Below are 20,383 nucleotides of genomic sequence, written 5' to 3' on the forward strand. Positions count from 1 at the left end.
TGTGTCCGCAGGAAAAAACTGAGCAATCCTTTCTCACTCACCTTCTGCTTCTGAGGATCATGCAATGTGAAAAGAAACATATAGTGTATTATCGCCAAATGGTGAAGATCAGTGCTGTGGTTCAAAAAGGGAAAAGCCAATAGACCTCTAAATGCTAGCAGGTTGCGAGCCTTTCAGCCTTTACAGAAATGGTTATCTTAGATCATAAAATGGCCCATTTCCTGGATCACAGATAGGTCACTTGTGGCAGGCCGGCAAAGGAAGGGAGAGGAAGAAAGGGAGGGGGTTTATCCCCAGACACACTGGTGCTCACAGGGCTTACCTAGTCTCATTGCTTTATCTGTCAGCAGGATGTTCTAACTATGGGATGGGAGGATTTACTGCTCCACAAAAAGGAAGAGCAGAACAAACTAAAAGGGCATTTTTCCACAAAAGCTTTGTCTGTGCCTCCCTGAAGCCCCTTGTCTCCCCCCAGCTCTCCCAGCCCTCGGCTCCCCACCAGCTCTGTTGGTGCCCCCCTTGGCTCTGCAGCCCCCCAGCTTTCACAGCCCTGAGCACTCCCCTACACCAAAACTCCACAAGCACCACCTCCAGGCATTAAATACTGTTCTTGCTGTTCACTTTCCTTGGTTGCCTCTTCAGCAGGGAAGCTGATCATGCTGTAGGAAGTCTAATGTCAACTTCTTATGCAACTGAAGGGAGACTCACCAAATACATTTTTTTTTAAGGTGATCTCACTCAGGATTTCATACTCGGCATCACAGGCTAACAGGTATGACTCCAGGTATGCACAAAAAAGAGCACCTGTCACCTTGCACGATGCTGCTTCGCATATAATTCAGCTTCGTATCTGTGCGCCCAAAAGGAGAGCTTGTCATAGTAAACTACATCAGAAAAGCTAATCCCATGTGACAGATTGAGCCACATTATGAGCCAGCAGTTGGCTGGTGTCCTGTTCTAAGAGGGTGCTACAGTCACAGGGCAGGAAAGCTGTGCATGCATACACACACACACAGCACTGAGATGGCAGAGTGTGAAAGACAGTAAAATCCCCAGAGCCCATTGTGAACATCCCATGGGCACACATTTGAGGCAACATACGCATACACTTCTTACACACTTCGCCAAACACAACTGAACATCGTGTACGGACCCATTCAGAGATAGAGAACTGAACAGCACCAGCTATAGCCAGACAGATAAATACCCAGCAACCTCACCTAACCCAACTGCAAATCACAAAAGCACTAAAAGCAATTCCTTCATATACTACCAAAAATGTGCAGATTTAGCTCTGCACTTTGTCAGAAAGGAGTGAAGGGCAATGCACATGTTCAGTGGCAGACACAGAAGCACAAATACTTTTGTGCACCAACACAGAGCCTCATACACCCCCTGAAATGTACATTGCCATACAGAAGCACAAACTTGAAACATGGGGGTTACACAAAAGCAAGCCCCAACTAGAAATATAGAAAGAATTGTTTAAGGTGGTCACCTGGCCTGGGCGCTCCTTCGAAGCATGAACTCCAAGTGTAACCAAAATACAGTGGCTACTGTAGCAGCAGACACACCTGGAAGCAGCTCTAAAGAATGCAGAGAGATGTCTAGGAATGAAAGAAGCAACAGAGGTAGGTACAGCACTGGGGAGAAGGGTACACTCACAGCATCCTAGGGCAACATGGACGGAAACCGGCCATTCTCAGTTGCTCGCTGCACAGAGTTGCCCCTGTATGGCAAAGATGAGAAAGAGCAGATGCTCTCTCTTTCTTTCTACCATTTCAGGACGGTAGGTGCTCCTGTCTTCTGCAGAGTCCTTTGAACTGTCCAATGGCATGGGGGCTGTTCTCAGCATTTTGCAAATTATTTTATCGCACTGTCAGCCTTCACAAAGCCGATGGGAAAGGGCCATGCAATCAGGTGATGCAAATCGGTTTAGCTTTGCTGAAGCCATCAGAACAATACCATTTCCCACTACTTGATGCCTGGGCTTTCGTGACAGTGCTGAGTCCAGGAGTGGAGCTGAGCTCACAGTGGCCCCATTGTGACTCCTGCTCAGTATTCTCTTAGGTAAGTTTTACGCAACATATTATGTCACGTGGTTCTAAGCATACCCTTGACGCACTGTGTAATCCTCACATCATGCAGTTTTCCTACAAGAATGTGAACAGAAGCCACTGATTTTCTCAGGACATTTTGGTATGAAAAAAAAAAATATTTTCAAGGGGAAAACTCTTTGATTCTGCTGAGGCCAACATATGCTATGTACCCAATGCAGTAGCCCTGCATACTACAAATCACGGTCATACACTCACTGTCATTCTTTGGGACCAAACGTCTGTGCCCCATTCAGATGGACAGAAGGAGCAGAAGACCTGAAGTGACCTTATTTTTATCACAGGGGACTCGGCACTTATTTTCCAGGAGGTGCCCAACAAAGGAGACAGTAGTATTTGTACACAGTCTTAAAATCCCTGAAATAAACTGCAAGAGGCCACACTGAAGCCAAAGTCTGCAGGTTAATGCTATCCAGCAGGCCTCTACTGTGGCAAGTGAAAGCAACAGTTGTTGCAGGGAGAAGCCAAAAAAGTAGATGGACAGACACACAAGTCAGTGTGGATGCACATAAATGAACAAAGACAGAGGAGAAAGTCTGATCAGTGAAAAGGCTCCTGCACCATCAGAGCAAATGGGAGTTTTAATTTGCCAGGTTAAACGGATGCTGAGGCATCACCCACCAAAAGGAATGTGTCTGCAGCATGGCTAGGGTTTGACCTTCCGCTTCCCTCCTCTGTCCGCAGAGCACGGAAGCTCTGTTTCCCTCATGCTCTTCTATAGAACAAAAGAAGGATGGAGAAGAAAAAAAGCACTGCCAAAGAGGCCTTAACTCATCTCTTACTCTTGGATAAGTCCAAATTTATGGCTCTGACTGCCTTTGAGTCTTTATTATCTCCTTAAGTGGCTAGCTTTGTACACAATTTATTATAAAAGCCTGGAATCTACAGTCAAATTACAGATCAATTGAAAACTACACAGAAAACAATTAACATCTGGCAGTGGTTTCATCTATAAAGCTGTCACAGGCTTTGCCAACCCTGAATTCCTCTTCTGGCACCCATATACTTCCTCTCCCCAAACCCTCTTTCACATCTCATGGGTTTGTGGGAGAGTTGAATCTCCACTCCCCGGTCCTGTGGTGGCATACAGCTGGCTCTGTACCAGCAGACCACTGTGTGAGGTATGACAACCAGGCTGAATACGGCGTAACACCTCTCTGCCTCCTCTAAAGATGTGACTTCCGTCAGGTGCTACAGACAAAAGCTGAAGCTGGGACCGACCCATTATGCCGGAGCTTCCACCTCCTGAGCAGGTGGAAGGCAGGAGGCAGCCAGGAACCCTGGTCTGTGTTTTGCCTCCATCGCTGTTTATTGATCCACTCTCTCCATGTTGTCAGAAGCCTACTACCTTCACAGGCATCTCTGTCCACTTCCAGCAGCAGCCCTCTGCTAGGCAGCCACGTATTGCTGGGAAAGATCAAACGCGGGTGTGACAGACATAACACCATCTTCTAAGGAGAAGCCTGCCTTTCACAACATCTCTCAAAGCATTTCCACTGACAGTCAACTTCTCCCTTCCCCTCAGCTTTCCTGTGTTTTGTGTCAGTGAGAGGAGAGCAATATGAAATGGAGATGGCCATAGGCAGCTCTCAGTTTTCTGTGGGAGAGTCTGGTCTTCTCTGGGGTCAGAGCTTTGGTGGCTGAAGCCGCCTCTGATGAGATCTTCAAATAAAGTAGAAAACAAATGGAAAAGCAGTGTAACACTTGCAGAAACCCTGTCCTTCTAAAAACTTTTCAATCATTTATTCCTGAGGATAAAAGCTGTCTCCAGCAGCCTCCACCTCCAACCTGGTTGCCAAAATGTCAGCTCCTTACTATACAGAGTTTCACTGCTCTTTGGCAAGGCTCTTCCATTTACTGGGGGAATATGAGGGAACTGGAGTTCAATGACCCCCAAAACCCCTTTGTCCATTCTCTCATTCTCTCTCTCTCTCTCTCCACTGACCTTCCACAGCTGATTCCTACTTCTCCATCTCATCTGCACAACACAATGACCCTGCTAGTAGAAAGCACTTCAATGGGCACCGAGGCAGGAACACTGAATAAGAAGGTAATACTGGTTTCAACAAAGAACATCTAGCTTGGCTTTCCATTATGTGACATGATGGGAATACCAGAAAAAAGGGTATCTGCTGAGTTCATGCACGCTTCATGTGGTAGTTACTACCGACTTCTGAGGCGCAAGTTGATGGACACTGTCTTCCACCCAATGGGCTAAGCAATGCTCATAATGGGATTAAAAGAAACAAAGCTCATTGAGAGGACTGACTGCAACATTTCCAGCCATTGCTTTTTTAACAGCACCGCTGTAGAAATTTTTCTGTTGTGCAATTACCATAGTTTTCATCCCAGCTAAAATACTACAGTTGATATAAACATAAAAAACACTGTAGTCAACATGAGTCTGCACTCATCATTTTTGGAGCAGCGGGGCAAAACACACTTTGGACACTTCACCCATCCTTCCCCTTCCACCACTCCCCAGACATGTATCCATCCTTAGCGAAATGGTAATAACTTGCTGCAGAAGCGAACTCCCTGTTTGGATAGCAGGAATGCTGAACTGAGAGTGACTGGCAGGAAAGGTTGCACAGGAGTAGCTCTGGAGATGCTTGTCTTACGGAAAGCTGGGGAGAGGAAATGGATGAGTGGACGGTGCAAGGGAAGCCTCCGCCCTTCAGTGAGCTAAGAACAGCTGTTGTTGATGATGATTGCTTCCTAATTAGCTTGCTCTTGTATAAGCTTGATAATTTTATGTACCTCCAGAGGAGCGGATTAGCTCTGAATTCACATTGTATCTATTTGTGAAGAGTACCCTATAAATTATTTACCTAACTCTCAGAAATATTAGATCAAGAAGACTCTAAGTATGTCTAATTATATGGCAAGAATAACACTGAGTAGAAAGTCTTGCTGCATTTGCAAGTGCACAGAAGTGATAAACTGCTTTAAAAAGTTACCATACATACCCCACAACGCTACAACCTGCTACAGGTTTAGAGTTATGCTCTTATGACTGATATTTCTCCAAAGCAGTTTTTGTATGGCAGGAGCACATGGAAACCTCAGCCACAGATTCGTCCTTCAAGAGGCAAAAAAATATACAGACCCAAAACAAAACTAAAAAACAGTCAATATCCCCAAACACATAAGGTTATCACGGCCATAATGAAACAAAATGAATTCGAGTACTGGTAAATGGCTCTAAACTTCATAAAGACTCTATCAACCTCTCCCAAGTTGCTGGCTCTGATTCACTACTGGTTAAAGTAGAATAACACAGTGATGAATCAGCTATGCAATAATTTTCACTCCATTTTTTGCTATGTTAGTACATTCTTACTTCATTACTATTGAACCACTGTATTTTTTCTGTGCTTTGCAACCAGCATTCTGTTAACCCGTGGTGAGCCTACAGCCACTGTAATAGAGCTAATACTAAGTCTTGTGGCAGTAGCACCCCAGTTCTTATTTGAAGATGAAAGGACACATAGCACACTGCAATATTTACAGGTCCATTGATCTTATTTCAGGGTGAAGACGACAGTCATATGAGAGAGAACAGAATGGTATCAATTAATGCCAGCTCCAATTAGGAGAAAGAAAATGTAACAGAACATGAAATTGATATGGGAGAAAAGGAACCAGAGAGAAACAAATCCACAGAGGGGACACTATGAAGTGCAATGGGGACGTCTTTTCTCATCATTGCACGGAGGGCTTTCCAGCTTACATTGCCAGTGGGTAGTAGACCCTGGTTTGAATATACCTTGGTCCCTTGGGCTTCTTTTCCCCACTTTGGTATTAGAAAAATATTTTGGCTCTTGCTGGACTAAAGCTACTGAATGCAACAGATCTTTTGTCTGGTTCAGTATCACATTAATGGACAAAGGTGCAACTCACAGCAGCCACAGTTCAATCAGCGGCACTAATCTGTGAATATCCTCTGATATTTATATCCCCGCCAGGTATCGATAAAGGCTATTTAAGCACCTTCAGGAACATAGAGAGGTGTGAGGGTGAGTTTGAGATGAACATAGAATGTGTCAGAAATGATCAAGAAAATGATGAGATTTTACCGATGTAAGCAAATACCAAAGGCATGTTGTTTACTTGTTTCGCTTCTGCAAGAACAGTGCTGGGATCAGGCCCTGTGAGGCACAGTCCCTAAGGTATGAAAACCCCACCTCTCTCTCACCTCTTGAGACGTTTCAAACTTTGACAAACTTGAGACATCCCCCAACTTTGCCCTCGCTTTGCCCAGAATTTCTCTCCCCACATTGCTCACCTTGACTCTTCTCTTTTGAGCAAGCACTACTTACACTACCTTTAATTAAATACAATAAAGAAAAGGTTCCCTAAATGTACCCGCAGAACCATATCGATGACCCACAAAGATGCACAATTACCTATCAAGAGATAGTGGCTGCCTGTCACATACAGAAAGACAACTCAAAGCTTTACAGAACCTCTTCTGGTTGGGTCCATCATAGACCAGTTATCTCCCCAACCCTACGTCTGGGAAAAGGCATCGCAAGATTGCTGTTGAAATGGACATAGGGATCTTTACAAGACACGCAAGCGCAAATGTAGAAAATGTAGAAGTCCAGTGGCACTAATGGTGTACTCTTTGACTCATGTTTTTGCAGCAGAGCGATTAACAGGGGACACACGTACCATAGCAAAGGAATGTTTCACGGTTGAAAGGTTAATTCTTGATTTGATTTATTTCAGAAGTATTGGAGATTTGATGGAGGAGGGCGATGGGGTGGAGGATTAAGAGGGCTCCCGATCGAGGAAGAGAATGATTACTGAGATAGGCACTAATGTGCAGGGAGAATCGCACGGTTCCTCCTGAAAATGTATCTGTTTGATTTTCTTGTAATGCTTTTCTGTTGCTGGCTCCAATCAGTAATCCTCACAATCCTAACATGTGCAACTTGCTATATTTCCCCCTTTTTTAATGCCCACACACCCTTCCTGGGCCACAAGTCAAAGGCAGTGTGGCTGGATTTGATTTGGAAAGGTGTTAAAGAGGGGAAAAAAAACAGGAGGAGGGGGTTTTTTGAGCGCGAGGGAGAGCAATTGAAACCAAAATCCAGAAGTCGAATCTCTCGTGCTGAATGTTAACTTACAGAAAAGTAACCCAACAACCTTGAAATAGAGCAAAGCCCAATTTAAATTCATTACATTTAAATTAAATTTAAAGCCCATGTAAATGATTGACTTAGCTAAGAATATGTCATGTGGAAGAGAAAAAGTGCAGCAGCGATATGCCAGGCAGCTTTGGCTAATTTTACAATTCACAGCAAAATCTTTATACTCTGATTGCGATTTAAAAAAATATGCACACAACTTATTAGCACCAATATTAGAGCCAGTATTTATACTTCTTCCCAAGAAATCACTGAATTTTTTCAAACTCTACATACCTCATCTACTGAAATGTGGCTACTTTGCCAGGGCAGGAAGGACAGGGACCTCCACAGGGGGTACAGAATGGAAAAAAAGAACATAGGAAGAATAAATGCAATTATTCCTAAATGGAATTTTGCGTCTCTCTCAGGACGCATACTCTGAAGTGAGTAAAAATGCTCCAGGATCTTTAACTACCATGACCTTAATTCCAATGCAAAAGAACATTTCGCTTTTATTCAATTGAGAGAAGAGTTACTGCATTTTTGAACTTTTTTTTAAATAGTTAATCTACTGACAGTTACCACAGAAACCAGTGGGCACTAGGTCGTAGTCTGAAGGATTATGTCACTGGAACTTTACAGAACTAGGTGAATATTGTAAGAATATTAATGCTAACATTAATAAATTAATTCTAAACACATTCTGTGCCTATCTATCCCCTCCCTGCTACCTCACACAATGATTTTATTGCGTTGATTTTGGTCTACTGCACCAAAATTGCTTTTGTTTATTTTTTTATGGAAAAAATGGCCACGTATAGACATTTATAATCTTTGATGTATTTCCAACATGCTTGCTAAAATTTAGAAATAACAAAATTATAACACTGTGGAGCCGAATTTTTAATCTGTTAATAATACAATAAGTGGTCAGAATAGGCTGGTTAAGCAGAGACCAAATAGCCTTAAAATAAGACTATTCAGGTCAAATAACTTGCTCTTATAGTCTTCACTTCAAAAATAACTTTTATTTTCCCATGTGAAGTGCAGATGAGCGCCTTGGCTGAGTGAGGAGTTCTACTGCAAGTTCGACCCCAATTTGATGAATAAGAGATTGCCCCAGTGAAGTGCCTTGAAGACATACTCTACCAGAAAAGTGGGAACAGCTAGGGATGAGAAAATATACGTGTTTGGAGGGAAATGGGTTAATACTCAGACAGAAAAGCAACTGTTTCTGCTGGGAGCCATACATTATTTTTCTTCAGCAGCCACTCCAAAAGTGTTATTACCTGTGTACAGCTTTGTTGCTTTTCTTGTCATCGTTTTCTCTAAGATGAACAGGAGTTGGGTTTATCTTGTAAATAGAACAGAGTAAAAGAGAACTGTACATGCTTCTCCCTAAATGCCGTAAGAAGAGACATGCTTTATAAATACAATTGTTTTGCTTCATTTCATCTTCTTATTGGTGCTGCTTCCAAGCAAGTAGGACTTCAAGAGTTGGTCAATTTAGTGCAAGAGGGATGAATGACGCAGAAGCTCATGAGCTCTGAATCTAATCTAAGCTGTGCAGCTGGGAATCAGGGGTAACGCTGCTGAAAGCAAAGGACAGGTCGTTGTATGAGAACAGTGTGAAATCAGAAGGGGCCCCTATAAGTCTCAGTGTCACTCCCTTCACAAGAAGCCAATCCACCCCTAAGGCTGCAAATGCTCCCAAGCAGTATTAAATACCCAAGAAGAGAAAAATTATTTACTTGTAAACCATGTGTCCTTTTCTGACAATACAATGGCTGCTTTTCCTTTCCGTTTCTTTCTTGTTCTTTCTTTTCATTTTTTCACATAGCATGTAGTGAATCTTCTGCCACAGGAGGCTGCAGGGGCAGATTGTATCAGCAGGTTAAACAATAGGACAAATTCATGGAAAACAAGGCCATAAAGCGATATGAAAGCAAATAGGCAGGAATGCATCTCCTCATGCCCCCAGTCCAATGGCTGTGTATAATGGGGGAATACGAGGGGAACGGACTGCAGAAATTGGCCAGATGCTTTTCTGAAAAAGCATCCTTTTTTTGCATAGGTTGCACACAAAATACTACCCTAGACTACTGCTCTCACCCTTGAGGACGTTGCTTATACTCACAGGTAAAACCTCATCCTACTGAAGAAGAGAGTTGCATCACAAGCTGCTACAGGACAAGAAGAGTCTAGGTCAGAACCAGCCATTCTTCCTCACCCAATGAGTGGCATTTGGAAATCCTAGCAGCACAACCATGCACCCTCTATCTTGGGAAGCTGGTGGATGGAAGGGCTTGAGGAGGAGGTCACAAATGGGAAAAACTTTGTTTTCCCTGAGTCCCCATAGCTACAGTACAGGATGGGGCTATGCATGCAGCTGGTTTCCAGCGTGACCCAGCAGTGGCATAGCATCTGCTGCTGAGTTGTTTCCTCCTGCAGCCGGGAATCTGGATTATCCAGCAGCCTTCACCAGCAGCACTCTGTTGCTGGTTAAGTGATACAGCCCTGGCCTGAAAGCTGCGCATGAAGCACAGCCAAGCAGTAGGTTGTTCATGAAGAATAGATTCAGGCAAGCAAAGAGGTCAGATCTCTTCTCCTTACTCCCTGTGGGTCAACCCCGAAGTGCTTCCTCCCATGAAGGGTCATGGCTGAGGTGCAGCACAGAACCCCTTTAAAAGATGGTAGTGCCCTACTGCTTGAAGAATTGCTCTCACAAATAATCAAGCGTCTCACAAAAAGGGGTCTTGAAAGCTAGGCACACCAATTTAAAGATTTAGCTAGAAGATTTTGACAAAGCTCCTTTAAATGGAGCAGATATTTGTCTCAGTGAATGGAAAAATACAGTACGAATTAAGTCTGCAGAATGAGAACATTGGAGGAAGCGACCTGCATTGACTAGTAGCCGATACTGCACCCCTTATGATGTGTAACTAATAACAGCACGCCAGACATTCAGCTTGCACATTAAATATTAATAACATTTTTCTTCTGACTCATCATTAAGCGAGAGCCTTGCTGCACAGCACAAACTGATTTACAGACCATCCGCAGCAGGCTCCCATGCTGCCTGTGTCGCTCCGCTAAACACCTGCTATCCAGACGTTTGTTGAGGGACTGGGAAACTAGGTAGGTCAGAAATGGGAGGTTTCTAAGCAGAAGAAAACAACAACCTGGGCAGGTAGACAGACAAACACCCAGTCCTTCTGACTGCACCTCTGTCCATAGATAATGTACAGCATATGAAAAAAACCTCTGCAGGGAGCCAGAGCTTCAGTCTGGCTATTTAGCTCTGAGGATGCTGCAGATACAACTGGTGTGCAGTATCGCCCTCCCCATTTGCTTCTTGGATAAATGTCAAGGCACCTCTAACCCTTCTGGGAAAGTCTTCCACAAGCAAGATATTTACAGCCCCTCCTAGAACTAGACTATGACCGGTACTATTTAGACAGTGAAGTAGCAAGAGCTACCATTCTCTTGAAAAAATAGTAGTCTTGGCCATGTTTGTACTAAAAGAGAGTCTGGTTCCTCCTTTATACCTTTTCTCAAACAAGGTGGCTTCCAGTTCAGAAGCCTACACTGCCTGTAGCTAGAAAGAACTGTCTGCCTGATCCACGGAGAGCATTTTGCAGGGAGATTTAGATGAGCCATTTTTGAAATATGGGACTCAGCAAAATATAGATGATGTATAACTATTGGAAAATGCTTTCAGTGATTCTTACCAACACCCTACCACAAAAGCAGCTTGTCTTAGAAGCTTCAAATGTAGTTTCTTTGAAAGAACCTGGTGAGTTCCAGCAGTATGGGACTGATTTGGAAAAGGCAAAAAGAAAACTTGAGAAGTGAGTCAATAATGAGTTAGAAACATCAGAAGAGGGTGTCAGATTTTTAACGGAGGTGCCAAACATCTCCTGAAGTGCCGTGCTTTCATTTAAAAGACTAAATAAACAAAAAAGTAGTAGCTCTCTAATCCTTTTCCTTGTGAAGTTTTCAAAACATAGGTAGATCATTACAGGTTTTTTACTCACAGTGAATTTTTTAGAAAAAGATATGAGATGTATTTCATTCTGGGGCCTTTGGGGGCAGGGGTGTGTGTGTGGTGGGAGGGAGCTATATGTGTGAGAATCCCAGACAAACCCTTCATACTTTCCGCATGCTAGCTAGGAGTACTCTTCTCTCTCTTGTTGGTATGCAGAGATCTCGGATCAGCTGGCAGTATTTCTTGGTGGATATTGTGTTGGGAACAATTCAGAAGGTCAGAGTTCTGTTCCCCTGCTTGGGTCATCTTTGACAAATGAAATGAGAACTAGGTGTGCCCAGCTTTCTGGATCTACAAACCAGAGGGATTAAACTACACAGGCCTCCTTTCTCATCCCTCTGAGGTCTCTTGCCAAAGAGTGACACAGATACAGATACGTGCTTGTGTACACATATATGAGCTTGCAAGTATTAAGCATATGTATGCATATGCATGCAGACATGAACATTTATAATTGCTCCCATTATGTTCATCCTTTCATTCTCCAAGTCACAGCGGGAAACTGCCTGCATGCACATCCTCGATCATTTTCCACAGTCCATATCTCCTTCCAAACATAGCGCCCTGATCTGCTGCACATAGCAACCATGTCACTGGAAGAAACTTCCAGTGTTCCTCCCTCCCCTCTTTTTATATTTAAAAGACTCATTAATACATTCTACGTAAAGATCCCTACCTACAATAATATTGCTGCGCTGCTCAGCAAAGATTGATCCTTACAGGGGAGACGTGCCATATTTCCAAAGGTTTATCACTCTTATGAAATCTGCTGCAGAGCATTAGAAAGGTATAGACAATTAGCAATTTTCAAAATAAGTGAATAAAGTGCATTTTGTGATTCACTGTCTTTGCTCTTTGTTATTATTATTGGTATTATTATCTTTATTTGCAAATTTGCAGAACTGTGAGGTGGTGTCCCTATCATACAAGAATTTGCAAGATTTTCTCACTTTTATCTTGTGTGTTGTGCTTTATTGCTCAATTGTTTTGATGCACAGTGATGAGACAGCTCTCTAAAGAGTTGTACTTTTTTAATTGCTTTCTGAGCAGGGGATAGGCCCTGTACCTGTTGGCACAACTGCTGAATCAAAGCCTGCCAGCTATACAGCCCTCTCCCAACCTCTTATTCCCTATCAAAGCATTACATGTTTATCTAAAAGCACTGCAGAGGTTTGGATCATTACCCAGAAACAGTTGTCAATAAAACAGCATCAGAAACAAATCAAAGCACCAATAAAAGACATTCATTTCCAGATGAGGTCTGTGTGCCAATTAAAATACTTCAGGACCTATGTAAGAAGAGATCACTTGACCATTCAAAGTACATAAGAAACAAAACCAGGACAGGGAGGGGGGTGGAAAGAGTGTCAAGGGAAAACTGATCTCTGCATAGGATTGCTGTTCAGAGGAACCAATTTGTGTTGATGAGTTGGACATTTAAGAGCTGATAGCACGTTGTGCTGTCTGATATGACATTGGTGGCTATGGGATTTCTTCAGCAGCAACTTTATTCACTAAGAACCAAGTGCCAGATAATGAACTGCACAGATAGGCAGCATTTCTCTGTCAGCATTGGAGGCAGCAGGTTGTCAGCTGAGTTTTCTCTGTTCCCAAGGCTGAAGGCTGGGAAGGAACTGAGCTGGTCAGCTCTTTCAGAAGCCTTCTCAAGACTACATACTCCTTTGGCAAATACCACCTCTCCTATGAAGACAGGTTGAGAGAGTTGGGATTATTCAGCCTGGAGAAGAGAAGACTCCAGGGAGACCTTATAGCAGCCTTCCGGTACCTGCAGGAAAGATGGGGGGGTGCTCTTTATTAGGGAGCGTAGTGATAGGACAAAGGGTAATGGGTTTAAACTGAGAGAGAGCAGATTTAGATTGGATATTTGGAAGAAATTCTTTACTGTCAGGGTGGTGAGACATTGGAACAGGTTGCCCAGAGATGCTGCGGATGTCCCATTCCTGGAAGTGTTCGAGGCCAGGTTGGATGGGGCGTTAAGCAACCTGGTCTAGGGGGAGGTGACCCTGTCCGTGGCAGGGAGGGTTGTAACTAAACGATCTTTAAGGTCCCTTCGAATCCAAACCATTCTATGATTCTATACTGGGGCTCACAGAGCATCCAAGTCCCTGTGGGCTTTTTTTTTTTTTCTGAGACAATTTGGCCTGTTAAGCTATGAGGACTGACAGGCTAGGAGTCCCTGCTCCCCAGAAAGCTAATGGAGCAAGCATCTCCTTCCCACCGCCATGTAGTGCTAGGGGAGTGCCCACACCTCCCATTGCCTCCATGAGACCTCTATGCTCTGTCCCAGCAAAAAGTGCCAGGCTTTGAGCTCAGTTTCTTGAGAGATACAGGCTTCTCACAACTGCTTACTTTATGCACACCTTAAAAAAAAAAAAAAAAAAAATCACATCAGGGAGATGAAGGTGCTGTATCTTCCAAATGCCTTTTTTTTTGTCATTACTCTCCTGCCCCCTCATCACCATTTTCTTGGATTTTGTTTATTTCACAGAGTTTGCTTACCTCTAATGGCTAAGCCAGAGGGAAAAACACATAATCTTGCTAAATCATTTCAATCTATCTACCTGCCTCCTACTCTTATGGTGTACAGCTAGCATTTCAAATCACACAAAGGCTGGGAAAGTGTAACCAATAATGCCAATTTCAGAGAAGCAAGCTTCAAGAAAGAAAACTCAAAACCTAGCACATCAGGAGAAGAAAATTGAGCCACCTAATTGCCTACACCGAATAAACTGTGAAGCAGGACCGGTGGTGATAATTTCTAAAAGATTTCATTTTAAAATATTAGTAATACAGATAAGGGATTAACACTAATACTGCAGGTGACTAATCTTGACTGTGCCTTTTTAACAGCAGCGTTGCTACCACCACCATAAAGGAAATTAGCACTGATAATTAGATCAAATCCTTTATGTCAGTAATCCCACTTGAAGATATTTTCAGAAGGTTGAAGGTTTAAGGCAATTTCCTGTATGCATCCAAGACTCATTAATTAATATTGATATTTAATATGTTCCACACTTTCATTTCTTGGTAATACTCAGAGCTGTGTCCAACTAACTCATTTGAGACAATAGTTTAGTCACACCAGAAAATAATTGCCCATTCAGCACCAAAGACTATCAAGCAACAAATCAGAGACCTTTAAAATTGTCTTACATATCAGGGAATTGGGGTTCTCTGCATTTGAGCATTTTAATGTTAGTTTTTTCCATCCCATGGAAATGCCCTCAAAACCCTGCATTTGAAGTAAAATCAGTCTCATGGCGTGCCAATATTCTCCCCAATGACTGATACTGCTTATGTCATCAAGATTTCTTCCCTAAAGACCCATATCTACATTCCTGAAAATAAATATAGTGTCATTATTTTCTTTTTAATATTTCTAAACACCTTCCTGCTACAGAAGAGGAAAAAAAGAAAGAAATAAAATGCTCCAGATTCCCAATACAAAAAAGAAAAATATTAAAAGTATATGATTTAAACATTTCACAACTATTAAAGCCAATTGTATGGTTCTGGGGGCCTAAACAATTATTTTCCCATGGTCCTGGCTGGCAGTATTGAGCAATGCCTCCTCCCCAAGAGAAGCAGCAGTAGAAGATACAGTCAGCTGTTCGCTGGTAGCAATCAGTCCTGACAGATCTTGAAATGTGTACAAGGCATTTTGAACACTTTAACTCCAATGCATACACGTCTCCATAGCGTTCCTCTAACAGGCACCCACTGAGAATAATGTGAAAGGAATCAGAATATGCAACGGGCAGTGCAGCTGTATAAGCTGGCCCTATGTTTGGAAGAGGTTTGCACAGCCTGCCTCCTACTGTGCTAACAGCCTTTCATGTTTTTGTTCCTAGCGGTTGAAGACCCATGAACAATCTCTCCCGCCACTGTACCTTTAGCTCCTTATTTCTCAGTACCTCAGTAAGGCTAGACTAAACCATAGAAAGCAAAGAAGAGAAATTATTGTTTGGTTAAGGTTAAATCCCAGTTCATCTATCTCACACCTCCTGCTGAGGTGCTATACAAACTCAGATGAGGAAAATACTTCAAGGTGCTTAGAAAGAAACCATGCCACAAAGAGTACCTTTGAGACCTGAGGCTTGCTGATTGTTCACCAGCCTAATAAAAACAGGAATGGCCACTTACCTGCAAAGAAAAAGAAATATCAATGATTATTCATTTATTTTTTTTTAAGAAAACTACATTTTGTACGAAATGGGAAAGAATAAAATGATTGTGGTGCTCCAGCAGACTGGGTGTGGAATGTCCAGGGCTGCGAAAGCAGGGAATTGGCCTGAACATACAATGGTAGAACTGCAGGATGAAGGCAGGACTGAAGTAGGCAAGGATATGACTGGAAACAATTAGGGTACATTTGTAAACCAGTAGCAGAATACACAGACGCTTTTCTGCCCACAAAGGATTTCCCAATTAAAGGCAGTAGTCACATTCTCTGGCCTTTCCTTCCTGTTTTCTTCCCTTCTCCTGTTTCTTCTATGAATTAGTACAGAAAATTTTCTTCCAACGTGCAAGTCAAACGTGTCCCTTTCTGCAGATTGAAGGATTCATTCTCTGCCATAAAGGTTGACTTGAGTCAAACAGTTTTTAAGTCCTCCCAAAATACTCCTCCTCTTCTGCCCCTTTTCCATCAAGAAAACCAAACAAAAAAGTCTGAGGAACCCGCAAATGAATTTCTTTCTGTGCAACACGTGTGTACAGTCCCATTAGCAGCAACACAGCAGGCCATCGATTGGGGAGGGGAAAATGGCTTTGTTTATGGTAATGAATTTTGAGACTCCTGGTGATAATTTATTTAGTAGGAATTTTTGCAGAGCTGGCTATTACACTGATGGAAACCCTCAGAATGGGCTGATTTTAAAAGGGGTGGGGTGAAAACAAGTGGCATTGCTTATTTTTTGAAAAATATTGTTATTAAATAATTTGAAACACATTGATAAAATGTGTCTGAGAGTTACGCTGCTGTAATTTATAATACAAATTACATTGCTATTGACAAATGGCAATTTAATCCAGCGATTAACTTCAACAATGTGAATTCCTCTGTTGCCTTTTTTTTTTTAAAGACATAGTATATAGGCACATGAAGCAGGACACGTGCTGGGATCACCAGATGCTGTGCTGTTGCTGGCCTCAGAATGATTTTCTGCCTCATCTCCCCAAAGTATACGCTATCAGGAGTAACCTAACCAACTCTCTTATCATCTTTAAGTATGGATCAACCCTGGGAAGTATCCACGGGGATATTCATTCTGCATAAATACTTAGTTTCAAGTTAAGCAGTCTCTTTTGCATACAGAAGTCATCCTGTCTAGCCCCATGCCAAGAAAATCCCCATAGGGGATAAAACTCAAAACAAACCCACAACTTGCTTGAAATTATTTCACCTAGATGATTTAAAATAGAAAAGAGATCATGATCTTGTCCTTGACCTATTCTTAAGGAACAAACTCTTGGTCTGAAGGATCAAGCTACCCACCATGCTGTCTATCCTTTTGCAAATACATCCCAAGACAGATGCACCCATCAACTGAGAGATGCCAAGCCCTTTGCAATAACACTGCACAGCTACCAGCTGTAATGGGATACTGGGAAATCAGATCATCCTACATTTAAACCGATTTCTATCACCGATATTCTTTGCAGTGCAGAAGTAGTGTTAAATGCAATAACGTGCTGTTGCATGGTCACTTAATTCTGGAAGTAAATTCAATATTTGCTGGCATCCCCTATCCAGAGATACAAAATATACACATGTATTGGAGCTGTTAGTTAGAATTACCTTTGCAATGCCTCCTGGGGCAAACCAGAACAGCTTAGGCATCTGTCTGGGAAGAAAGGGTTGTCATTTCTCACCCTGTACAAAATTGTTTACAAATTCCTCTGCCTCTTGCTTTGCACTACTATTATGCCCTCTTGCTGTCTTGGACACATATGAGTTTTAGTACAAGAAATAAAAGGGGCCTATTCTCATGGCTTTTAATATTTTCAAAGAAGGAGCTGGGGCAGAACAATATAAAAAACACAATGTCTTTGTAACACCACTTGCATGTTGTTAGGACCAGGTAAGGAACAACGCCAATGTTCTTCTGATGAGTCAAGTGGAAAAAGATTTGTTAAGAGAGCTGTTTTCCAAGTCCACTGTACAGACCCCCATCAAGAACTCTGACATTCTTCCTTTAAGATACAGTTTTACCATCATATTTTGGAGCCTCCTTTTCTGGCTGAAGGAAGTAAAGGCAGGGAAATACAAATATGAAAAATACTGCAGACATATGAATTTGGTTTTAAACCTCTAAATGGGTTCAGTCAAATAAAGGATAGGATAATTGTAGATGGAGGTTGTCTGACAGGTGTGTCCTAAAAAGCAGGCCTGGGTGGCTGAACACCTGGGAGTTGGGTTCAACTCTTGCATTGGCTCATTTTGTGACCTTAGCTAAGCCATAACTATTTTGTGCCCTTTCTTGTTAAGTGATACTCATCAAGATAGTTCTACCATTTGTTAAGTCTGTTAAGATGTGTCAACAGATAACAAGTACTTTTTCTAGTGCACAGGAAGACCGACTGGCAAAACTCCACTGCTGTAACAGGACACAGTAGACCCATGACAAAATCCACTTTCTGAGCCTAAGTAAGCATACAAGCTTTGGTTATATTTGTTCTGAGAAGGATCTCCTTCAGTCTCTCCTAAGGAAGCTGTTCCACTTCAGTTAAACAAATATTACTTGCCCAGAGCAACCCTAAGCGTTGCTCTGTTGTAATTAAGGCTTCCAGTTCTGGTTTCAAGGAAATGAGCAGGATTTTGCATCTCCCCCCACTCCTGAAATGAAAGTTTCCTTAATTCAATTCAAGCTTGCAAACATCTGCAGGGTAGGCGACATGAATGACATTGCATTTTGCAGCAAATACACATCTTGTCAAAAATACTTCCTCCAACTCTTGTTCCGACACTGTCTGTAGCAGAAACTCGATGGGGTTCATTGCACTTTTACAGAAATACTGAGCACGACCGTGGCTGAGAGAGGCGGTGACATAGACTGGACCCCAGCACCCCTTCTGCCAGGGCCAGGCTTTCCCTGAGGTTTCCTCTCCGCAAGCTGACCTATCCTTTCCCCTGCTTAGCTTGAGAATCTTGATGAGGAGCGAGCCCGTGGTGGGATGGCTGCAAATGTAATGCAATCAGAAGATAATGACTTCAGAAGGAGAGGGGAGGGAGGGGATAATCAGCAGAGGCAGATGAACTCCCAAGATATAAAAAAAAAAGACTCTGTTTTCATGCAGATGTCCGTAGTAATGAAGAATGAGGGAAGAGGAATACTGAGAAAGAGGTGAAATGGAAGCCGATTTGTTTCTAAATAGCACTATTTCAGAGTTTTCCATGGGGTGTAAGTAGCTTCTTAAACTAAGAGTGTCTGGAAATACCCCAGACAAATTCAGACCTCTCAGCCATCTCTCTCTCTCTCTCTTTATTATACACATATCCATGCCACAATTTAGAGTTAGCTTTGGTGGGAATTGAGGACGGGAATATAAAATATGCAGGGAACATCCCTGTCTCCCTTCAGGCTCAGGTTGAGCTCAGTGTCTATGAAAATATTATGCAAATGTGACAGTGTTTTCTTTGGGCGAGCCATTTAACTGGAGCTTTCAACACCTCAGAAGCCTGGAGACAAAGGGTGCAGGTAATGATAAATACAATTTATTTACAATGGGCATAAAAGGGAAGGTGTAGGCAGCTGCTCCTACAGGTGACATCCCCTGCTCTCCCTACCCACTCAATCACAGACTTCATCCTTCCCTCACGGTGCTTGACTGTTTCCTGGGGTGAGGGGTTTCCAGGGATCATTCTGCTCAGAGGTTTCTCTCTCCCTGCTCAGATTCTGTATTTTATATTCAGGTATGTGACTTCCACAGGCAAGAAGTTTTAACTTCTAAAACCAAAGCAGTAAATGACCTGACCTTGACAAGCCTCGCTACGAGTACCAACCCAAGGTTCAGGCCTGGAAGAACCTGTGAAGATTTTGAGCTCCTTTGAGGAGAAACTAGGCACAGCTACAGTACTCCATTGCACTCCTAGAAATCCTTCCTAACCTAATGGTATCAATACTTAATGGCAACAGCTCTGAGCACTACACGTGCACTACAGTATGTGAAGCAACCGAATCTAATTACAGACTGAAACAGACCATTGGGGTACCACAGGGGGCTGCTGTGCAAAAAATCACTGAGCCAAAATGTCTTCTAGTCCACATTGCTAAAGCCCGTGGCTAAGATAAAATCAGAGCCTTGACTTCTCAGGTGGTTCTTTACCTTTCCCTTTGTCCCTCCCATATATTTAAGCGTAGGTGTTAGCATCAGTGCCCCCAACAAATTCCAGCAAGCCTCCGTATGCTTTGCCTCTTTCCATTCCCTCAGCAGATTAAGTGGCTAAGCTCTTCTCCTCTTCCCGCACTAAATGCCTGCTCTGTTAAGAGAGCGCGGCCACACTCGCGTCAGCAAATTAAGTTGGGATGGCTGAGGGCATTATGGCCTGCAGCTCTCCATCAAACCTCTCTCCCAGAGACTGCAGCTCCCACAGAAGGGACAACCAAACAGCTCCTGGGTCAGCTGCTGCACTTTACATCTCACTTGATTAGCATGAATCAAATTGATGTTGGCTTACTTTACCAGGCTGGCTGTAAAACTGTGCTAGGGAAGGGGCTGCTTCATGAGCCATTCAGCTGTCCCTGCTGTGGGGTGGTTAACATCTGGCAGAAGCTTGAAGCTGAAACCACTTGCACCCCCCAAACTTCATTAGTTGCTGAGCAAATGTAAGAAAATATGTGGCGTGTTCCACCTCAGAAAAGGCTGCCGTATGGGAAGAATAGCAGGTGAGGTGCCCTCTATAAAACCACGCTTCCAAAGGATGATCAAACATAGGAAAGGTGTAATGAAGTAAGTTATTCTTTATTATTATTACCCCTGAGACCCGATACCCTCTTAAAAAAATCTAATCCTTTTTAATTTGTTCTAAGTAAAACCATTACTTATAAGTACGACAA

This window comes from Rissa tridactyla, chromosome 1 (assembly GCF_028500815.1).
Source record: "Rissa tridactyla isolate bRisTri1 chromosome 1, bRisTri1.patW.cur.20221130, whole genome shotgun sequence".
Lineage (NCBI taxonomy): Eukaryota > Metazoa > Chordata > Aves > Charadriiformes > Laridae > Rissa > Rissa tridactyla.